The sequence below is a fragment of the Larimichthys crocea genome, chromosome IV, assembly GCF_000972845.2.
Source record: "Larimichthys crocea isolate SSNF chromosome IV, L_crocea_2.0, whole genome shotgun sequence".
Taxonomy (NCBI): Eukaryota; Metazoa; Chordata; class Actinopteri; family Sciaenidae; genus Larimichthys; species Larimichthys crocea.
Genome location: NC_040014.1, coordinates 2,260,322 through 2,269,687, shown reverse-complemented (window position 1 = coordinate 2,269,687; position 9,366 = coordinate 2,260,322).

Here is a 9,366-nt window from a genome sequence, read left to right as displayed (position 1 = left end):
TTCTTTCAGTTAGATGAGAATTGACGCCACTCCCATGGCTGTGCAGTACATATTAATGCAGCCTGTTAGCTTAGCTTAACTAGCACAAAGACATGAAAACAGCTAGCCTAGCTCTGTCCACAGGTGATAAATCCACCAACAAGCATCTCTAAAGCTCAATTTAAAATGTCCTTTGTTCAGTCTGCACAAAACTGAAGTGCTGTGGAGCCAAGCTAACTATTTCCATCAGATTCCATTGTTTGTGCTAAGCAAAGCTAACCGGCGGCTGTCGATAGCATCATATTTACTGTACAGGTGGGATCAGTTTTATCATCTAACGTGCAGTTAGAACACCAAAAAGCAGAACTGATAAAATGTCAAACTCTTCTGTGAGTTGCTAATTATGTAAACTGACATGTCAAAGGTCAGCATGGTCACAGATAGAAATTTGGTGTCATCTCTGTGTTTAAGTGACTCAGCAGGCAAACTAATGTGTGCATCTCCCTGACACTGCACATTATTTTAACCTCCTTTCTCCTTTTTTTTGAAACCATAATGAGCTTTTTACCACTCGGTGAGATCTGCAGAACACGTCCACATCCATCCCACCATTACTGCACAGTCACAAAGCAGCTCAGATGTTTTTAACGGTCTGTTGGTGTCTGTCTGTAGGTCTGGTATCTGTTTGTCCATCCGTCTTTCTCTCTGTTGTATTATGTCTACTTGGCCTGTATATCTGTCTCTCTATTATTGTCTGCCTTCATTCCCTGTGATCACTAAATCCTCACACGCCGCTGTCTTTGAAATGACCTCTCCTTGTACTCATGTCGTCACATTATCCGCTCATCATTCTCTTTGAGAGAGGCCATTAACCACTAAAGGGGAGCTGCTCCAAGTCAAAGAAAATACCACTGTGGCTGTGCCTGTCCTCACCTACAGTGCATTGTAGAGCAGCTGTGGATACAATACAAAACAGCTGGAGCACTCAGCGTGCACAGCCACTCTTACACTTGAGGCTACAGCAGCTGTTTTAACAAGAGGTTTCATTTACTAAACTGTTTTACATCAATTTTTAATGATTCTTTTTCATCATTCCTCTCCAGCCAGTCTCTTCTGCATGTACTCTATCAGGGATGTCATATTAGAACAGCCAATTAGGACGTCAACTTGGTAGAAATATGAACAAATCTGCATTAGTCAGTTTAATTAAACTTAATGTTGCAGCAGCTTCTGGGAAGCTACCAGTTTACTTTACTTCAGTCAGTCAGTGACTGATCATGAGAATATTGGTGATAACTAACTGCTGGAAGTTAGCAGTTAGCTTGTGGATATGTCCCTATTTTATTAAGTCTAGGTCCTAGAAACCAGCTGTAAATATTATGCAGTGGAGAATTTGAGATATTACAAATGTTTATATCTTTCCAAGCACAAAGTTACTGTGATTATTTAGTTCAAGGAGTGAACCCAAATGCAGACAGGCCGGTTAACACAAAAAAAGGTGTCCAGGTAAAACAAACTTCATCCAACCATCAAGAAAAAACCCATCAACAGAAGTCCAACAACAAAAAATACAGAACTGAGATACACATGAACATGTGGAGAAACACTAAAGCTGAACAATGGCTGCGGAACAGACGCTAATGACTTGATGAGTGAAAGAGGGAAAACGCAAGTACTAAATACAGGAGAATTAATTAACTAATTAAACACAGGCGACAAAGAAAACAGGCGAGAAAAAGACAAAGACAGAAGGTAAAGTAACACAGGACACTTGAGGAAAGACCCTTCCTACATAAAACAGGAAGTACTTATCAAGAAACCTAAAACCACAATGAAAGGACGATGGCCATCTAACTGCAGAACTGCAGATCTGCTGCTTCTTGTTGTTCTCATGAACACCACACACGGTATTCCTCTGTCTATACCCAGAAACCCCTCAGAACTTTTCTGACCAAAAGAATATTTTTTTTTTTTATTATTCCAGTTACTTTTGAGTTACAACTCGCTTGAGTTTTTACCATCCAGCTGGTCCTGTTGAAGGAGGACAGTGATGAGCACAGCAGCGGTTTTTATACTTCTCCTTGTTAAATAAGATTTGGTTCAGGTTAGGGGTGGGCGATATATCGAATATACTCGATATATCGCGGCTTGTTCTACGTGAGATGTATGAAATGACTATATCGCGACCATCGAGTACTTGTCACGTAAATGTTTTAAGCCGTCAGCATTTAATTCTCGGAGTTTTGCCTGTGTCACTCCTGGTGCTGCTCACAGCACGCAGCACACTGCCCCGCCCACCCAGAAAAATCCCCTGCGCGCATGCGTACTTTTTGTATCAGGTGAGGAGAGAAGTGAAGAGCCCGAGCGAGTTAATTGAAGATGGAGACGGACGACTTGGTTCCGAAGAAAAACAACTGCGGTCACGCCAGCCGTCTCTCGTTTTCGCGTGGTCACGTCAGCTGCTCCAATATTTTCAAGTGCGCCCTTATTGCGACTTTATGTCAAATACTTTGAGAAAACTGGGAAAGTCAGCGCTAGCTTACTGCAGCGTGTGGACACTTCCGATTTTCAAAATAAGACGTGGATGTTAAATGTATTAAAGGTTTATTTATAAAATATGAAGAATGGTTAAAATTTGATTTAAAAAAGCGTGTCTCATAAGCCAAGTATGATCCTGCACTGCTTCAGTGCTCATATGTACATTATGAAATATATTAAAAATTCATAAAAAATATGACAAGTGTTAAAATGCTATAAAAAGAGGTGTGTCTCATACAGCAAGTGTAAATCTACTGTTCTACATTGATTCTGAGCAATTACAATGCTATCAAGGTAATAATGACATTATTATTTATTAGAAATAAACAATACAAAACAACAACAACAAAAATATCGAGATATATATCGTGTATCGCGATATAGCTTAAAAATATCGAGATATTGGTTACAGGCCATATCGTGCAGCCCTAGTTACATATATATATATTATTTAACACTAGTAGTTCACTTAAATGAGTGGCTGATATCACTTGAAATATCACAGAGTTCGATTTCTACAGTCCTCCACCCTTCTGGAATAATACCTCAGCTGAGGTGTTAAGATGAGATGTGTTAAACACGTAGGTCCTCTCACAAGCTCTGTGTTATTAGTCTGGACAGGTGCTTCGTAACACTCTTTCACCACGGTAAGAACAGTAGGCAAGCTCAGGCTGATGATGATGGCCATTCCAGGAAGCAGCCACATGGGTGAGGTGGAGTGGGCGAATAATAACGAGACAGCAAATGGAAAGGCTTGTCAAGTGGCATTAAAGTGTCACTTTCAGAATGTGAATTGCCACATCACTGAGGGCTTCTTGACAGACGCAATGTCTGTAAAGTAACTGCATCTCCATGGTAAGTCGAACACTACAACAGCTAACAGGTTATAGTGTTCAAGTGAATCATCCTGTCCGACCAAAGGGATTGTGCTTCAACACGCAAGAAGAAGAAAAAAAAAACTCAAGATAAAACAAAGAAAAGGCCAAACTTCCCAAAACTCACCCTGCTTAAACAAAACTGTTTTAGCTGTATGAAATGTGCAAAGTAAACACGATGAGGGCTGCTTCCCATATCAGTCAGGGAGCAGTGAAGTGGAAAGATAATAACGAGACTGTGATGCAACGTGTTTCTCAAGTAGCATTAAAGTGTCACTTTCAGAATGTCAATCACCATGGAGTCACTGAGGGGCTTCAAGAGGCCACGTCAAGATGGTTACAGCATGGACGTTTTAACACTGCAGCTGCCATGATGAATTATGTTTTTGGTCTTTTCATGTGTAAACATTTAAAGCCTTTCTAATTAACCACACAATGATGCTTTTCCCTCATAATTCTTAGCTTTCAACATGATAATTAGCACTATTTATATAAAACAGACACGCAAGGATTCATATGTATAATGTAAAACAATAAAATATATATTATGACAATATGATAGATAATGATTATTTTGGCAAAGAATAAAGACACTTATATTAAAACACGTTGCTAAAAGTGCCAAGAAGTTATTTAAACTTTAGTCTGCACAAGTTACTCAGGTTGCTCAAAGTCTATGAATTATGTAAACTGAGAATATTACAACTAAAACTAGATCTACTGAAACACTGAAGCAACTAAAATAGCAAAATAAAACCTGACTATAAAGTCAGTTTTAGGTGATGCCCACCAAACCTCTCTTAAGAAAAGTCTGCTGGACTCTTGTGGTATGAGTTTCCTAAAGCACACACATTTTCCATTGTTGCAGAAAATACCCAGTTTGTTCCCTGCTCTGTCAAGCCATGATATTTGGCTTTGAATCCAGAGCAATGTTTTACGATCATTTTGTCTTGAGGAAAAACAGAAGGCCATCTTTAAATCTGAGCTCAATTCCCAACTCATTTACAGCTTTGTAACCTGGCAACAGCCATCGTGGACAAACCCATGTATTTAAGGATGGGTGAAATAACTGCTCTCCAGAAGTGAAGCCAACATTCCCTCAAGTGGTTTCATTTATTTAGCACCCTTCACACTGATCATATTATTTTGTTTTTTATTAGTCATTTGATGATACTCAAGAAGCAACAGTCGGCTGTCAAAAGTTGAAGCGGTATATAGAGCATCGCCTCCCCTGCCCCTGGCGCTCTGTCTCTACTGCACAGAATCTGCTTTTAAATTACATTAACTGGGCAAGCTACCACATTCGTATAAATTTTGCTTCACTTTTGTACACAGTCTACAGGGCAAAAACACGCTCTCACAGACATAGCAGAGGCAAGAGAGAGAGAGCCAGACAAAGACAGCTGCCTGCCTGCTCTGTTGTTTGTGGCTGTAAAGTTGTGCTTTACAATGAAAAAGTGATCATTGTTAATCATGAAGTTATCATTGTCACTGAAGTAGAGGAAAAAACACAAGCTCATTATGGAAACCACCATATTATTGTTATATTATTGTTATTGTCTATAAAAGGATGAGTTGAGGGACTCAAAAGAGAAAGATATTTTAAAAATGGTCAAAATTTCTAATCTCTAAGTCAAGCTCCAAAAAGGCTAGACACTACATTCCCCCTAATGCATTGCAATAATACCATACTATAGAATCTCTCTGCCTGGTAAATACCCAAGTCTTTCAAACGCCATGCCCCCAGGATTTGAGTCTTCAATCTCAAGTCAAGATCACTCTGATGAAATTGTCAGGGGTTATTTTCTCAGACTTGACAAAGCTCTTCCAAAACCACAGAGACACTACACACGTTTCCACTGGCTGAGTAGCATTTCCCATGAGTAGTAAATTAATTTTTGTGAGTGGAATTGGTAGATTTCCCCTTAGTTTCCTGCATTATTATAAACAGTAGCTTCAGAAAAGACCCCTTCATAATTATAAAATAAAACAGTAGGCGTGCATTTAATGTCTCCATCCGATTCTGGCTATATGTGATCTTTGTGGCATGTCATTTCCCTTGTTTCCTCCCCAGAAGTGTCTGTCAATCTTGACTGAGAGCTTTCTAATAAAGGCAAACTCCCACCCAAACTCAACACACTTACAAAAAAACTAGTTAAAATGATAGAATGGAAATGAAGCGTTTGATGTTGTTCAGTTCCTGCTGCATTTTGGAGGAGTTCTGACAGAGAAATAGGAATTGTAATCATCTGCGAGACAGGAAATCAAAGCTTCATTGACCTTTTCCATATTATTTTGGATGAAAAAATGGCCTATTTTTCACAGCTGAAAGAAACACCAAAACATCAAAGCTCGAATCACCGTCAAAAATTACACCTACATTAATTGCTACTGGCTTTACTTTAGCAGATGAAGATTCGTGCTTAATCAATTAAATGGGGCTGGGTGCTTCAAAAAGAAACAATTTTTTATTTAGTCTCACGTAGTTGCAGAAAACTCTGTGACATCCATTACTTTTTATCTGAGGTGCAGTTTCTCAGAGTCGTGAGCCGGTTGAAGCCTTAAGGTTTTATAGGCCCACATAACTGTGTTGTCAGCATAATAATGAAAATTTATAGTAAGTTAGTGAAAGTCCAAGTGGAACCGTGCGTATATTGAGAACAAGAATAAAAAAAACTGAACCTTTCAGAACACCAGACAGAGTGCAATGTCACTGGAAGATACCAAAGGTGACAGAAGACATTTTTTGGGACAGATACCTCTAAAACCAGTGAAAGCCTTCCCCTAAATCTCACTAAAAATAATTTCTTTCAGTTGAGGAGGCAGTTTTTTTGTAGTGCATCTACACCTGAAAACAGACGATTGTCAGATGGTCGGAAAAAAAGACCAGAAATCAACCCCGAAAATGTACTTTTCACCGATAATTTACTCTCTCTTGAATTGTTTTGTCATCAAAAAGTTTTAATAGAAATATAGTTAGGGTGAAACATGGAAGAGGAGTTCTGCATTTCTCCTTTATAAACAAAAGATGACATAAGATAATAAAACACCGACCTGAAAAACTAATAATCATACCAAGAATGCACCAGATTTTCTGTGTTTTATCTTTGTTTTTTGCAATCCTTTGATGATAAGGTGTACAGAAACAGAACAGTGTGCAGCGTATTAATTACCATTTCCTCCAAGGTTTCAGTGTTTGCCACCGTTTCGCTCAAAACAAACTGAAAAACACCTCTAACTGGCTCAAAGAAAGGTGAATAAATCTTTCATCTAGAAATAGTTCATTTGGTGCATTTGATCTTTTTGTCAGTACAAATGAAAATCTGCATGGGGTGTGATATGGATTACTTTGTATTTAAAAGAGAGAACAGAGACAACTTATACATTACGATGGCCACCTTACTAATTTAACTGTATATTGGGTAGGTTGACACAAGATGTCTTTAAAAACCATGCACAAGAAATTGATGCACCTAATGTTGGTTGAGCATAAAAACAACCATTGTTCTCCATGATGATTTGAAGTGACAGAGCCACTTAATGGCCATAGGATTTATGACAGAATCCACATGTGCAATATCCGGAATGGACGGAACTGAGCCCTGCAGACTTTTGTCCTTGTATCATGACGAAAGGGACTAAGGACCTCAGATTTTACCAAGGGTATAAACCAGGGGTCGGCAATTAGCGGCCCGCGGGCCAAAACTGGCCCGCCATCAATTATATCTGGCCCGCTAGATGACGTTGATTTATTTAAATAAATATATATATTTAAATATATCTTTTAGACCTCATGTTTCCTGTCAAAATGCAACAATTCCACAGATTTCACAGCATTTATTGAAAAGTAGCTGATAAGTAACGTGACAGCAGCCAGAAAATGGCCCGGGTCCAAACTTATTTGCCGATCCCTGGTATAAACTAAAAATCTTGACTCATTCTTGACTCATGATCTAATCGGAATTATTAATATTCTTAACAGTAGTGACAATGTCAATGTTGATTTTCACTTTTTTTCTATTTATTGAATGTGCATATTATCTTCTGTCAGCATTTCGAATCTTATCGACCAATGGAAAGATGGTTTTTTTTCCATCATGTATTTAGGGTTGACAGAATGAGGATAGCTTTAGATGAATGACATTTTGAGTTTTGATTAAGATATAAATGACAAGCTCTATGATCTCTCTGAACCGAGTCAGACTGATGCACGCATTTCAGTGTCAGATGGGAGTATACTGATTTCAATCTGAAATGATAAAATGATTAGGCCAATGTGCTATTAATTATATTATTTTGGATTTATTTTGTGAACTGGTTTCTGAGACATATGTAGTTTTTATCACACTGTAGACGGACAAAAAACATTATTATTGTTATTATTATTATTAATGACTTGTATATCCCTTATTTCTACCCTGCGTTGTCACACAAGTAGTTCACTTCCCATTTCTGACAGCCAATGTATGTGTCTTCTAATCAGACAACTGTTAAAGTGTCATTTAATTTGTTGCGACTGAGATAATGCTTACAGTAATTTATGCTTATAGTCAAGCTGCCATTTTCTTGAAGTATTCTGACAAAACACTATATACGACAAGAGCTGCTTTCAAAGCAGCAGATAGAGCCCGAGTGACGGCACTATATCAACCACAATAGGTCATGCAATGATTTGTGTAGGAGCAAGCATCTGTTCGCATTTCTATTACAGAGATAAAAAAATTATATTATCTTTACAATACAACAAAACCCAGTGTCAGGTTTATTGTATTTACCAGCAGCATTATTTTGTTGTTTGACTGCATCCATAGCCTCACTGTCGCCCCTAGTAGCAGTTTCACACAGTCAGTGATGCCTGTATCACCATCCATCCAATCTGCCTTGCATCACGTACGGGTTATTATTTTTAACATTAAAGACATGGAGATAAGTTTGAAAAAAAAAAGAAGAAGATCCTTTAAGATGTTAAAGTGCAATGAGAGCTTAAGAAGAGAGAGAAGGACAGAAAGCGATAGTTCTTCAAAATAAGCCAGAGAAATAAGCCGCTCGCACATCCTTAATCTCTTTCTGACATTTCTGCAGTAAGTAATTCATAATACTAGATGACACTTGGAGTTTATCAGCCTTGCATTTATGGGCATCTTTTCAGCATCTCTCTTAACAGCCCGAGTGATATCGTCTGTCTCTGGGAAGGTCTCATTTCTTGATTTATTCTAATTGTTTCGATTCCAAAGTGCAGCATCAAAAAATACCACGCACTAAATGAATAACAAACTCTTTGGCACTACGAGGAAGGAGTGTATTTAAAAATTGTTGGAAAATGTAGATGATACTGGAGCAGACAGAAAGACTGAACATGAAAGCAACAGCAGACAATGCTAAGTATAGTTCATACTGAATACCATGAATAAAAATAAATAAAAAAGCTTAATACGGTTTGGAAATCAGATGCATGGCAACTAGACAGACTGCAGGGATTGATGTTAAAAGTCTACCTCAATTAAATTATTATCAGATTTTGGCATAATCAAAGCCAGTAGTTCAGACAAATCATGAATGATTTCATGATGTAGCAGTGGGGGTTTATCCACCATGACACTCAGCAAAACAGCAAGATTTTAACATTAATAAGGACATCCTGTGACTCAAATCAAGGGTAATTATGAAAATATTTTGGGAAACATCTTAAATTAAGTATGTGATAGCTGCTACCATAATGTTAGAGTCTGGTTGATGCAAAATATTTTTGAGGAATCTGAAGTGACGGATTTGAGTGTTCCGGAAAAAAGAAAAATGACTTAAAAGCATCAAAAAATATCACCATTGTGTGATTCTGAAACATTACCCTCACGCTTTAAGACAAGATAAATGCCCTAATGGAGGAAGCACCACATATCTCAATGGTGTTACCATTTATCACTGACCTGTCTATTTTTATCCAGTCTAGCAGGCGACTATACTCTGTACAGTATAG